The following is a 13,752-nucleotide window of genomic DNA, read 5'->3' on the forward strand; positions in this document are numbered from 1 at the left end:
TAATAATAATAAAAGTAATAATAGTATAAATAATATTAAAATTAAAATAAAATAACGAGAAAAGTAAAAAAGGACGAAATTGAATTGAGAAACTAAATTTTGAGGCCAAATTGGAAATAAAAAAAAAAAAGAATACGGACCTTTTGAAGTGCGCGAATGATATGAGGGACTAAAAGGGAGATTTTCCCTTCCCACCAAAACACTGCACTTAAGATAGGATCAAAATGAACACGGAACAAAATCATGGGGCCAAATTGAAAATAAAAAAGTGATTTAATTGCAAAAGCTTGAAAAAGCGGAAGGACCGCGCGCATAAATAACCCATTAAACAAAAACACGCGGATCCTTTAGCGGGTCAGGTCGGACGGATCGGGTATGGCTAAAACGACGTCATTTTGGGGTTAAAGGGCAGCCCCCAAAACGATGTTGTTTTGGGTGGCTATATAAGGCCAAAATTTTTGAAAAAAAATCATTTGTATCATTTGAAAGAAAAAAAAAAGAGGAGAGGAGAGGGGGAGAGGGAGGGATTTCCGGCCACAGGACCGGTCACCGTCCGGCCACCGTAATCGAAAAACGTTATTTTTTTATTTTTCTGTATTTTTTTTACGTTTTAAAATATTATTTTTTATTTATATTTATGTATTTATAAATATGGAAGGAATAGATTCGAAAATAAAACGGAAATGAAAATAGAAAATTCACCTTAGGGCTTTGATTTCGACTTTTGGTATTTGGGTTCTTTGATTTCTGATATTTGGTTTAGTTTGATGCTATTCTTTTACTCTGATATTTTGGAATCGTTCTTTTTACTCAAAATCAAATGCTTTCTTTGTATTTTTTAAGAATTGCCGAAGAAGAAGAGCAAAAAAAAAAGTATTAGATTTGGCTTTCTTTTATAGCCATTGTACAAAAATCTCTTTCTACTTTCTGTCTTTTCGTTTTAATTGGTTGCAGGTGCTGTTGAGTGGTGCTGCAAAGTTGGTGGCTGGTGCAAGTGGGCTGACGTCAGTGGCGTGGTGTCAGAGGGTGGTTGCGGCGCAAGTGGGAAGATGGCTAGGGTTTCTTGATTTGTTTTTTTTTTTTAGGTTAGGGCTAGGGTTAAATATGGGCCTAAGTGTGGGTTAATTTAGATGGATGTGGGCTGATTGGGGCTTGGGTAAGTTAGGTGGGTTTTGGTTTTTTTGTTGTAAATGAGTTTAATTTGTGGTAGGCCAAAATTGGCCTACAACAGCTGCCCCTCTTTACTCATTGTCGTGTAACGGGAATAGAGCAAAGACACAAAGAAAGGCCAATTTTGCCCGATCTTGCCAAGTATTGACTTCTTTGGTGCTCCTCTTTTCTAACAGCCTCATTCTAGTCCACCGCATCTTGTAGCTTTGGTTCAATCCACTGCAAATTCAGAGATATGCCTTATAGCTTCAACCTATTCCAGTGTAACTGCAAGGATATGAGATTTGTGGCTTCGATCTGCTTCACTGTAACTTCAGAAAGATAAGATCTACAACTTTATCTGCTCTTCTACCGCTTCTGTGAGATAAGGTTTGTAGTCTTCTCTTCTGCAACTTTAGAAAGGCAAGATCTGATGTCCTCGATCAGCTCCATTGCAACTTCAGAGAGACAAAATCTGGTGTCTTCAATCAGCTCCAATCTTTATTCTTTACTCGGCAAGTGATCCTGAGCTCAACTCATTTCTCGCAATATGAATTGACTCTTTAAAAACAGACATTAAAAACAGAAATTGAAAATAGCTCAGCACGTGAGCCAAGGCTCAACTCACCTCTCACAATATGAGTTGGTTTTTAAAACTTAGTTTGAAAAGCAGATTTTAAAAATACCTCGACATGTGACCCGAGGCTCAACTCACCTCTCGCAATATGAGTTGATTTTTGAAAAATATAAATTGAAAAAACAGAAATTGAAAATACCTCAGCGTGCCCTGAGGCTCAACTCACCTCTCGCAATATGAGTTGGTTTTTGACAAACAGAAATTGAAATTACCTCAACGTGTGACCTGAGGCTCAACTTGCCTCTCGCAATACGAGTTGGCCTTTTTTTTTAAAAAAAAATAGGAATTGAAAATACCTCAGCTTGTGACCTAAGGCTCAACTCACCTCTCGCAATATGAGTTGATTTTTTTTTTAAACAGGAATTGAAAATGCCTCAGCGCGTGACCTGAGGCTCAACTCGCCTCTCGCAATACGGTTGACTTTTAAAAAATAGGAATTGAAAATACCTCAGCGTGTGACCTGAGGCTTAACTCACCTTTCGCAATATGAATTGATTTTTTTGAAACATAAATTGAAAAACATAAATTAAAATTACCTCAACGTGTGAGCTGAGGCTCAACTCACCTCTCACAATATGAGTTTATTTTTGACAAACAGAAATTGAAAAAAAAGAATTTGAAACATCAGAATACCAAAACATGTCATCTGGTGGAATTCAGGTGTCTTTTCCTTTGATTCAGTACATCTATCATCACATTTTCTTGCTCTGCTGGAGTACCTGTATATGTCATGCATGATGTTATCATGATATGCATATGTTTATCTTAAATGCCTACATGATTATGCTATGCGCCTTGCGTTTGTTTGTCAAATATCCTTTTTCGTCACGATTTTTGTGATGATCTGCATTCATTACTTCGGCTCTTGACTTTCTCTTTAGGTCCTGTACCCTTCCTCAAGTTTTACAAGTAACCTGCGTTTCTCAAATATCACTCTTTTGGCCCTGGTTAAACTTTATCCTTGCTTTGAGGCTCCTGTACTTATCAAATTCTCATCCGGGTAATGCTTAACATTTCTTTTGTCTAGAGTATGTCATTTCACTATTTATCATGTAAATAAATCACATAATGAGATGCATGAAAATGGTCAGGTAGGGACAAAAGGGGTACCTTATATTTATTTATTTCAAAGGTAGCAAACAAAGAAAATTAACCACGGATAGTAAAAAGAATCATAAAGAGAAAGAGGATCGCATTCAACGGATAAAAATACTCTAGATATTCAACATATGAACTCTTCCACGTTTCTTAATCAAGAATCCTTTCGAGTGTGGCCTCTTGTGTAGAAGATTTTGAGCTTTCAGAAATGCTTCAAATACTGTAGTCTCACTATTTGACCCACTGTTCAAAACGCCTTGCTTTTTTTTTTAAGCCAGTGTTTGCTTCATTAGAACGCCCTTTCGAGTTTTCATCCTAATCTTTTGTGTTAATCAAGACGCCCTTTTCGAGTTTTTGCCTTGATCTTTTTTTTAGGCATAATATTTCTTCACAGCATCTGAATTCACTGGATTAGATAACTCCTTCCCATCCATCTCAGTGAGAATCAAAGCTCCACCCGAGAATGCCTTCTTTACGACATATGGTCCTTCGTGGAATTCTCTTGGTCGTACTTTCTTGTCATGGGCTGCGATCATTCTCTTCTGGTACATCTGTCCGTGACAAATTGCCTTTAAACTTTTTTCTTCGATGAGGTTTAACTGGTCATATCGAGCTCGAAACCATTCTGCTTCCTTTAATTTCGACTCTATTAGGACTCATAGAGAAGGGATCTCAACTTCGATGGGTAACACGGCTTCTATTCCATAAACCAGAGAGAAAGGAGTTGCTCCCGTAGATGTCCACACAGATGTGCGATATGCATACAAAGTAAATGGTAGCTTCTCGTGCCAGTCTTTATATGTCTCGATCATTTTCCCAATAATCTTCTTAATATTCTTGTTGGCCGCTTCAACAGTTCCGTTCATTTTCTGGTGATAAGGTGATGAGTTATGATGCTTTATTTGAAATTTCTCACACATTTCCTTCATTATCTTATTGTTCAGATTCAAGGCGTTATCTAAAATGATTCTTTCAGGCAAACCATACCGACAAATGATTTCCTTTTTCAAAAATTTACAAATTGCAGTCTTCATCAAATTGGCAAACGAAGTGGCTTCTATGCATTTTGTGAAGTAATCAATAATCACAAAAATGAATCGATGTCTATTAAAAGCTTTTGGGGAAATTGGCCCTATAACATCCATGCCTCACATAGAAAAAGGCCACGGAGAAGTCATGATATGAAGGGGCGAACGGGCTGCATGAATTTTATTGCTGTAAATTTGACATTTGTGGCACTTTCATGCATAGCTAATACAGTCACTTTCCATTATCAGCCAGTAATAACTGAGTCTCATAATCTTCCTGGCCATAGTGAAACCATTGGCATGTGTCCCACAGATTCCCTCATGGATATCTTCAAGTATTTTGCTAGCTTTAACAGCATCCGCGCATCTCAAGAGCACTTGATTTTTTCCTCTTTTGTACAGGATGTCCCCATCAAGAACAAATCCCGCTGCCATTCTTCTGATTGTTTTTTTTTCGTTCTCATTTTCTTGCTCAGGATACCTTTGATTCTTGATATATTCTAAGATATCATGGAACCATGGCCGTCCATCTAGCTCTTTTTCAATATTGAAACAATGTGCAGGGACTTCATACATGCTCATTTGGAGAGGCATTATTTTTGTTTCTCTATTTGCTTTGAACATTGAAGGCAAAGTGGCCAGGGCATCAACCAATTGGTTTTCTTCTCGTGGGAAGTAATTAAAAGTTATTTCTTTAAACTCTTTGATCAGTTCCACCATTAGATCACTATATTTGACTAATTTTGGATCTCTTACTTCGCAATTTCCACGAATTTGGTAAATCACCAACGCTGAGTCCCCGTACACCTCTAAGATTTCGACGTTTCGTTCAATAGCTGCATGAAGTCTCATGATACAGGCCTCATATTCTGCTATGTTATTGGTACAGAAGAAATTCAGCCTAGCAGTGAACGGATAATGGTTCCCTTCTGGTGATACCAATACTGCTCCAATCCCACGCCCTAAGGCATTCGATGCGCCATCAAAGCTCATTTTCCATAACTTTTCTTTTAATGACTTGCACTCTTTTTCTGTAATGCACATCAAGTCTTCATCTAGGGAATCAAATCTCAATGGCTCGTATTCCTCCGTTGTTCGAGTTGCTAAGAAGTTAGCTATCGCACTTCCTTTTATCGACTTTTGGCTCACATAAACGATGTCGTATTCTGATAGTAGGATCTGCCATCGTGCCATTCTTCCTGAGAGTGCAAGTGATTCCATCATGTATTTTATTGGGTCTAGCTCTGAAATTAACCATGTCGTATGATACAACATATATTGCCTGAGCCTCCGAACTACCCAAACCAATGCGCAAAAGAATTTTTCAATTGACGAATACTTTGCCTCATACTCTGTGAACTTTTTGCTGAGATAGTAAATCGCCTTTTTTCTTTTCCCCGACTCATCATGTTGCCCCAATACGCAACTCATTGAATTTTTGAACACAGTCAGGTACAATATTAACGGTCTTTCTGGAGTTGGCGGTACCAGCACCGAGGGACTAGATAAATACTGTTTTATCTTGTCAAAAGCCACTTGGCATTCTTCATTCCATTCTCCCGGATTATGTTTTCGAAGGAGTCAAAAAATTGGGTCACACTAGTTGGTAAGTTGATCAATGAACCGAGCGATGTAGTTCAACCTCCCTAAAAATCCTCTGACTTCTTTTTGCGTGCGCGGAGGTGGTAGTTCTTGTATGGCTTTTATCTTATCTAGATCAACTTCAATACCTCTCTTGCTGACGATGAAGCCTAGCAATTTTCCTGAGGTAGCCCCAACCGTACACTTGGCTGGATTAAGCTTTAGCTGGAACTTTCTCAGTTTTTCGAACAACTTCTTGAGGTTTCCAACATGCTCTCTTTCCCCATTGGATTTGGAGATCATATCATCGACGTAGACTTCTACTTCCTTGTGCTAAATGTCATGAAACAACATCACCATGGCCCTCTGATATGTTGCCCCAGCGTTCTTTAATCTGAACGGCATCACTTTATAGCAGAATGTTCCCCACATCGTTACGAAAGTAGTTTTCTCCATATCCTTAGGAGCCATCTTTATCTGATTATAACCCGAGAATCTATCCATGAACGAAAACTATGAATGTTTGGCTATGTTATCCACCAATGTATCGATGTGTGGTAAAGGAAAATTATCTTTAGGATTTGCTCGATTCAAATCGAGATAATCCACACACATTCGTACCTTACCATCTTTCTTTGGTACTGGGACTATGTTAGCTACCTATTGTGGATACTTGGAGACTTGTAGGAAGCCAGCATCAAATTGTTTCTTAACTTCTTCTTTTATCTTTAACAGCATTTCAGGTCTCATTCATCATAGCTTCTGTTGAATGGGTTTGCATTCTGGTTTCAGTAGGAGTCTATGGACCACTACATCCTCATCTAATCCTGGCATGTCCTGATATGACCATGCAAACACATCTTTGTACTCATGAAGCAAAGCGATCAAATCATGTTTGGTGTTATCTGAAATAGAGGTCCCAATCTTCACTTCGTGCCTCTTTTCTTCATTTCCCAAGTTTATTATCTCAACAGATTCTTGATGAGGTAGAATCTGTTTATCTTCTTGTTCTACCATTCTTAGTAAGTCAGGAGATGAGACATAGTCTTCAACATTTTCTTCAGCTTCGAGCTCTCCTAAACAAATAGTCTTCTCGAAATCAATTTCAAGATTTGTAATGGGTTTGTTCATATCGTTGATATCTGAGCACCTAAAAATTGAATGGAAAAGAAAACTATAGAGGAGCATCAAAGTATTGGGACCAACAAGCATGGTATGACGTGAGATATATGCAATGACAGGCTGTGAGAAGAGGGAAAAATTATGAAGTTGATGAGAACGTAAAGACCATGACAAAATACATCTTCATTAATGTTCATTTAAATGATAAAGAGCAAAACATAAGCTCTTACAAAAGAATCCCTACTATTACTTAGGGGCACACAAAAAGAAGAGTGTTAACATTAAACATTACTCTGGAGAAGACTTAGAAACTACAATGAGATCCACAGCAGTCCAATTGTTCAAAACAAATCTAGGAGGACAAAGGCGTATCATTGAAACATCTTTAATTGCATCATTTCCTTTGTCAATAACATTTATACTGACATTCTGAAGACCCCTTTCAATTAATAACAGCGTGCTTCGTGGATTATCTTGCCCGGGGTATATCATTCCTGCAGATGTAAATATTTTTGACAAAGGAGGGTACGTTATGGGCTCTCATTCTAATTCTCGGCCTAAGACTCTTGCAATATTCCTTTCTCGATCTTTCTGCAACTGTTTCCTTCTCTGTCGTATGTCTGGCTGAAACCCCAAACCGTATCGGGCCTTGTGGTGCACTAGCTTTAGAGCCCTAACTATTCCTTGCAGATACCTTCCCAAACCCTTCCTTGCTCGGGCTTCTTTTCCCACAGTCATCTTAACGCCCAATCTGGTATTCCTTGACAGTTTTGGCACCAGAATTCTATTTCCGTCAGCGATAAAAGTGGCATTGACAAATCCAAAGGATCAGAAGGAACATTCTATTGCATCTTTGCTCACTTCCAGGTACGGTGCATCGGCAGAGATAGATGCGATAATGTCTTCTTCTCCCTCGACAGTGACCAAACAGCCATCCATGATACACTTCACTTTTTGGTAGAGAGAGGACGGAACTACTCCAGCAGAATGGATCCAGGGCCTTCCCAAAAGGCAGTTATACGAGGGTGTGATGTCCATGACCTGGAACTCGGCATTATAAATAGAGGGACCCACTTCTAGAAGGATCTCAATCTTTCCCATGACTTCACTCATTGTCCCATCGAATGCCCTTACTGTGGAATGACAGGGCCTTAAATAGGACAAATCCATCGGAATTCTGGAAAGCGCGGCCAAAGGCATGACGTTGAGTGCCGACTTATTATCGATGAGCAGGTTTGATATTATGTAGCCCTTGCAGCGAGTCGTAATATGCAGTGCTTTCACTGAGCCTCTACCGTTTGGTGGTATCTCATCACCACTAAAAGAGATGAAATTATCAGCATTCAGATTATTCACCCACCTATCAAGCTTCTCAACAGATATGTTGTTTGCTACGTAAACTTGATTTAACACCTTCAGCAAAGCATTCCGGTGTGGCTCTAAATTTAACAGTAGAGATAAAACCGAGATTCGTGCTGGTTGCGTATTCAATTGTTCCACCACATTGTATTCACTGTGCTTAATAAATTTCAAGAACTCTTGTGCTTCTTTCTCATCCATAGGCCCTTTAGTTTCTTGCACGGGTAGAGTTTCTTGCTCGACTTCAGCCTCGTACATCACTGCCTTTCCTTTTTGCTTCCAGTCACTTTTCTTCTTTATCGGCTCAATCTCTTTAGAATAACACCGCCCACTGCGGGTAAAATGACCTACCTCCCCAACATCTCCAGTTGTGGCTTCGAATTTTTCACCTTCAGGTGTGACGATGTTGATGTCGTATTTCTACGGTATCGCCTTGTCGTCCTTGTAAGGGAAAGGAGATGGTGCTTCAATGATCATCTTTGGTTTCACCGGTTCCTTCCTTGCATCGTAATAAATTACGAATGGTCGATCGACGCTATACGGAAGACCTAATGATTGATTGTCAAAGGCGCATACTTCTCCTTCATCGGCCTCTTCCCTTTTATTAAAAATCCCAATCTCCTTATTATCCTTCATGTCTTGTAATAATTTTCTAAATTCTTCACAAGATTGAATGTTATGCCTTTCAAGACCATCGAAATTACAAAAACCTTGACCTCCTTCTCCGAAAATTTTGTCGGTGCGACAGAGTAATCCCTTCTCAACCAATACCTCCCAGATTTTCTGCAGAGGTGTCCTTACTTCAGAAACATAGTTTTTTGTTTGCCACTTACCCTCATTCGTTACCACGTTCACATTCCCTTCAGCATGGTCAGGGAACGGGTTTCTAGTTGTATTGCTAGCACTATCGAATCGCAGGATGCCCGCATCAATGAGTCCTTGAACTCTCCTTTTAAAGGCAAGGCAATTCTCCGTAGAATGCCTCTGGTTTCCAGCATGGTATACACAACTAGCGTTAGGATCGTACCATTTCAGGTACGGGGGTTTTAGGGGTGCCATATAATAGGGAGATATCAATTGTTTCTCTAAAAGTTTTGGGTACAATTCCCTATATGACACGGGGATAGGAGTAAATTGCGATCTTTCGGGATTGGGTCTTGCTGGTCTTGGTTCATTTTTGGGTTGGCTTTGAGCGGGTACAGTGCTTTGTGGGAATGTGGCGACGGGTCTTTGGTTGTTCGTGGCGTATACGGGGTAGGAAGGAGGTGGTGCTTAGTAGCAAGGGTTTTGGGGAGGAAATTAGACGTTTGGGGATGAGTGATATCGCGGTCGTGGTTGGTTTGAGTATGGGTTTGGAGTATAGCGGCTTCTAGCTCCCACCATATGGGTTTCTGGCTCTCTTTTCTTTACGGATGTTGCCCTTCTTGAATTGTCAGAACCTTTTATCCTTCCACTCTTGATGGTATTCTCAGTAAGTTCCCTAGATATCACAATATCCGCAAAGTCCTTTGTGGCACTTCCCACTAACTTGTCATAGAATGGCACTTTCAACGTGTTGATAAAAAGGACCGTTATCCCAGTCTTAGTCACTGGAGGCTTCATTTGGGCTGAGATATCTCTCCACCTTTGAATGTATTGCCTGAAAGTCTCCGTTGGTTTCTTCTCCATCATTTGCAGAGTCATTCGGTTAGGTACCATATCGGATACGTGTTTGTACTGTTCACAGAATGCTGACGCTAAATCCTTCCATGATTGGATCCTTTCTCTATTAAGCTGATTATACCATCGAAGAGCTGATCCGACTAAGCTATCCTGAAAGCAGTGTATGAGCAGCTTATCTTCATTCACATAGCCGGTCATCTTCCGGCAAAACATGATGAGATGTGCTTTTGGGCATCTTCTCCCATCGTACTTTTCAAATTTCGATACCTTAAACTTTGGACCCAAAACTAAATCGGGTACCAAACTAAGCTCTTTAGTGCTCAGTGAAGAGAAGACTTCAGTGCCTTCTATCGCCTTGAGCCTTTCCTCTAGGCTCCTATATTTCTCCTTTGCATCGTGATCATCCAATTTCAGTCTGGTTATATCTGCTGGATCGTCCAAATCTGGAACGGGTAGATCAACAGGACTAGCCCCCGGGTTTGATATGAACATTTCTTGCCCCTGATTAGCAGGTGGCGCAGGTCGTTACTCCAGGCTGGTAGGTTCCCATTGAGCGTACCCTCTTTGTGTTGCGTGGGTGTGCGGTGGAGTAAATCCTGGAGGATGGGGCATATCCTGATTGAGGTTAACCCTTGACTGTGGTTCCACAACGTCAGGGTTCATAGGTCCCTTTCCTTTTACCAGAGCCGACATTATTTCCATCATCCTGGCTATTTGGTCCCTTTGTTCGAGCGATTCTTCTCGAGATCTCACCATCAGATCTCTGGTTTCTTGTTGTGACTTTGCCAAATGTTCCTGTAATTCCCTTTGTATTCTTTCCATCCTCTCAATCCTTTCATTAAATTCAACTTCCATCACTCTAACTTGTCGATGCGTCCTATATGAGTGACGTGATTCCAGGTTTGTAGTGTCGCAGCTGCGGATTATATGGTTTTAGCCTCAGTAAATGATTAGGGTGATATGTACATGCAATGAATAAATGAATGAATGAATGAATAAATGTCAAGTGAATGTTAGTCATGAATGTATATGAATAAATGTCAAGTGAATGTTAGTCATGAATGTATATGCAAGAATTTGTTGTTGATTTCAAGATAGCCCCTATTTAGGCATTTCATTTATCAAAAGAGTCTTTTACCAAACATTTTGTCGTCATCATACGAACTTTCTGGCTATATCGCTATATTTCTTCACTCATTCTAAGAATACCGATATGTTTGATCTTTGGCTCGGGGGGAACTGGCAACTGAGAACTTTGGCTTCATCTGATAGTTGTACCACGTGCATGGTTGCTTTACGAATTTTATTGATCAAATAACTCAATTTCTTGTCCTTTTCATAGAGGGTTCTTTCGTAGGAGCGAGTATCTCTGTCATACTGACTATTCTTTTCTTGTAAGGCTTCTAGGAGAGTATCTAGCTGTTGTTGACGAGCTTGCAGCATCTCTTCTAATTATCGCATTTTCTCTCTCAGCTCTTGACGTTCAGATCGGCTAGCTATTAATTCGGTAGACACAGTTTCGTATTCTGCATTCTTCTTTCTTAGCTTTAACATAGCCCGCGCAGCTTTTCCCTCTTCTTTCTTCGCTTTCCCTTTCCAGAATTCCATCCCGCCTTTGATGTTGCTTAATTCTTCTTTCCATTCCGCTGATGACTTGCCCAGCCCACTATTCTTTATAGTAACTCTTAATTTCTTATTTTCCAGATGAAGATCTCTTAAGTCATTTTTTACGATCTCAGCTTCTTTTTACAACTTTCTCGGCTCTGGATCTTTCAATTTGAATATCAATCTTCAGCTGGTAATTTTCCTCTTGAAGAGCACTAAGGTCCCCGTAACATCTTGGCTTTTTCTCGTTCAAATTCTAGTCTTGCCATTTCTAGCTCAGATGGCATTTCTTTCGAGAAAGAATTTTAGAAGGTATAATTCGTTGACGAGATTTCCTGACTATTCACTCGTTGTTTTCTCCATACATTATAATCCTGGGAGAAAGTATCAGCGTATAGAGCCAATTCCATCATATGAATTTTCTTCCAAGACTTCGCCGTATCTCGGACCCTTTTCATATAACCCTCGCCTGCGAAAGCAAATTCGGACTGTGCTAATCCTCCAGTGGCGGGTATGAATTGTCGCGAAGAAAACTGCCTCTAGGCCAACAACGGAGCATAACCTACTCCTCCCCATAATCCGAGCAGTGGCATCCAATCTTGGTTTCCAACCTTGTATAACAAAATCGAATGGCGGATCCATGGTGCTCTCCAGGTTACATATTCAGCTCGAAGGTTCTGAAAAACTGAAACCCAATGCTCTTTGGTGACATCCTTTGGCCATTCTGTCTCAAGATAGGCTTCTAACGGGGCGAAGGTTTTTGAAAACATGTGGTATGGTGTGCGCTTTACTTTCCAGAAATGGCTCAAAATCCAAACATTAAGCAATTGCGCACATCAGATAAAGCGTCCTTCCCCTTTCCTCCTACAACTGCTTAGGGATCTGAAGGTCTCAGCCAAAATAGTTGGGATAGGGTTGATTCCTTGTTTTAACTTTTCAAAGAAGTCCACTACTACAACCTCTAAATGTCCCAGAACTTTTGGGAAGACGACCAATCCGTAAATGGCCAAAGCGAACAGATTCACTCTCTTCAAAACATCGGGATGATTTAGGACTAAATCCCACAGGGAAAACCACGAAATACAGCTGATTTCATTCTTTTTCTTTATTTGTTTCTCGGCCCATGTGTCGGTCAAGCCAGTCAACTTTACCAACTTTTTCTTGAAAGTCATCGGCTTGGGCTCCTTCACATAAATCTTGTAGAATTGCATATTATCAATACGAAGTAGAGTAGCGTACTCTTCCACGGTTGGGGTCATATCTTCTTGATTGAAAATGAAACACTGGTAAGCCGAATCCTAGAATCTGATCATGGCCTGAATCAATCTTTCATCTATGTTGACGGCGATCAGGCTGGCTATATCCCCGTACCTTTCAGTGAAGATGTCTCTAGTGTCCGAATCCCACTGTCTCCAAATCTGAGTCAAGTCATCAAGGTTATTCTGATGAACGTTCACAGTTACGTGCTCGGGTAGGTTGGGAATACATCTTTCCATTAGACTGTCCCCTTTTTTCTTTCTTGGTTCTTAGAGACCAATCTCGGACCACAGCGTTTTTCTCGGTTGTTTCTATAATCGACTCTTCCATTAGAAATCCGTTTTTTGCAACCGATCTTTAATCAACACCCTCCTAATATGATGCCTATAATGCATGATGAAAAATAAAGATAAAGACAAACAACCTTGGTTAGTAATCACAACAAATATGAGAAAAACTATGGAAAATCTAACAAATTAAGTTACCCGGTCCAATAGACCCGATTCCTTTGCAAAGTATAAATGAAAGGTAAGAGTCGTTTCTCCCGTATACTTATTTTGGTGACTACTAACGGACGGAGGTTCAACATGGCTCTAGTTAGGTGGCTCGTATGGTTTACTATATGCGGTTTCGGTTCTAGACAGGTACTCGAATTGTTCGTACTATCGTCTACTAAGACTAGTACGGAACCTCGGTCATTGCCCATCACAGGCTTACGAGTTCAATTCGAGGGATTACATTTTGTTATGCCTATGCGGAGGGACAAGTTAACTCACGAAAGCATAAGTCATATGTAACCTGAAAGTATTTACTAGCCTGTGCGGAGGGACGAGTTAACTCACGAAGGCATAGCATTTACTTCCACTTAAAGGGACGGAGCCCGGTAGAGAGCTCATGTTATGCAACAATGCAAGTGCGCGGTGTGTGGGGAGAAACTCACAAACTTTTACGTTTTATTTAAAAACTGAACAAAAGTTTAGAGCTGAAAAACAACTAGATAAAACAAGTTAGAAGAATATTTACAACACGATACAAATGCACGACTTTTCAAAAACAAAATTTAAGGATCACGACTAAATATTAATTTGAACAAGGAATTTTGAAAATTTTGACAACACGTGTTTAATTCTAGATTCGACTCTCCAATGGTCCCCAGTGGAGTCGCCAGCTATAACGACGTAAAAATTTTGCTTCCGGTCGCTAGTTAAGGCGATGATTTGAAAATTTGAAAATCGACATTCGATTTTATTAAAA

The sequence above is a fragment of the Gossypium arboreum genome, chromosome 13 (assembly GCF_025698485.1).
Source record: "Gossypium arboreum isolate Shixiya-1 chromosome 13, ASM2569848v2, whole genome shotgun sequence".
Lineage (NCBI taxonomy): Eukaryota > Viridiplantae > Streptophyta > Magnoliopsida > Malvales > Malvaceae > Gossypium > Gossypium arboreum.